Below are 269 nucleotides of genomic sequence, written 5' to 3' on the forward strand. Positions count from 1 at the left end.
GAAATACTGTAGGGAAGGGGGAAGTTGGGTATGATGGAAGGAAAATTCCAAGGAAGTGTGAAGGTGAGGAGATAAAATTTTGTTGTTGAGGGTGAAATCTAATGTAAGATTTATAGTGAAGGAAGAAAAATAGATATAGGAAATAACACAATTTAATATTAGTGTGAAATGAATAAATATGAACAATATTAAGAGCAGAAAAAAGGATATCCAAAACCTTACAAATATTTCTCTCTAATTCTCCACATTTGTTCCAAAACGTGTGCTCC

Source organism: Penaeus monodon, chromosome 31 (genome assembly GCF_015228065.2).
Source record: "Penaeus monodon isolate SGIC_2016 chromosome 31, NSTDA_Pmon_1, whole genome shotgun sequence".
NCBI lineage: Eukaryota > Metazoa > Arthropoda > Malacostraca > Decapoda > Penaeidae > Penaeus > Penaeus monodon.